We start from the raw sequence: 1255 nt of genomic DNA on the forward strand, positions 1-1255 counted from the left end.
GACAATTCCGTTCTGTTGAGGTGTGTAAGGAGCTGAGAAGTTGTGACTTATTCCCTTTTCTGCCAAAAATTCTTCAAATTCTTTGTTTTTGAATTCCAGACCATTGTTGCTCCTGATGTTGCGAACGACCTTCTTGAGCTGTACTTCAATCTGCTTGATGAACATTTTCAGCTTATGAGTCGCTTCAGATTTGAGCTTTAGAAAGAACACCCATGTAAATCGCGAAAAGTCATCAACAATAACAAGAATATACTTGCTACCACCGATGCTTTCGATATATGATGGACCACACAAATCAATATGAAGTAATTCGAGTGGTTCAACAACTTTTGTGTTAATTATAGATGGATGACTTTGACGACTCTGCTTCCCCATTTCGCATGCAGCACACAAATGATCTCTGTCAAACTTGAGCAATGGAAGACCTCGAACATGACCTCCAATGACAAGTTTGTTGATATCTTTAAAGTTGAGATGAGAGAGTCTTCGGTGCCACAACCAGCTTTCGTCAGATTGTGCTTTTGATGACAGGCATATAGCTGGGTTTCCTTTGATGGGTTTGAGGTTTAGAGGAAACATTTCACCTTTACGCTCAGATTTGAGAATTACTTTCTTCGTCTTTTTCTCAATAATTTCAGAACCTTCATCGTCGAATGAGACTTTGAGACCTGTACCTCCAACAAGCTGAGATACACTGATGAGGTTGTGTTGGAGTCCTTCCACATAAGCCACCTTCCTTATAGTGAAATCACCATTGGTAATCATTCTGTATCCCTTTATAGTGCCGAAGGAGTTATTTCCAAACTTGACGTTGCCACCATTTGAAAGAGACTTGTATTCCCTAAGCTCTTCTTTCCTCCCTGTCATGTGACGCGAGCAGCCACTATCGATGTACCATTCTTCGTCAAACTGCTCGTCACTTATAACCTGCAAAATTTAAGCAGATTTAGGAACCCAAAGTTTCTTGGGTCCACGTGAGCCTTTCACAGGAACAGGAATAGTATGAGAGATGTCAACAAGATATGTTCGTTTTATTAGTGTTGTTTCAGCTTTCTTTTTGATGGTAAAAACTTTGATTTTATTAGGATTATGTGTGTTCGGTTTAGACTCTGGTTTGGATGCAGAAACCTTCTGTTTGCCCTTTTGTTCAACTGACGAATGAGATTTTTGAGACGAACAGAATGAGCTTTTGAGTGAGATGGAGATGAATTGGTAGAATTAGAAGAATTAGATGAGTGAGAAGGAGTGGGCTTAG

The sequence above is a fragment of the Lactuca sativa genome, chromosome 7, assembly GCF_002870075.4.
Source record: "Lactuca sativa cultivar Salinas chromosome 7, Lsat_Salinas_v11, whole genome shotgun sequence".
Classification (NCBI taxonomy): Eukaryota; Viridiplantae; Streptophyta; class Magnoliopsida; order Asterales; family Asteraceae; genus Lactuca; species Lactuca sativa.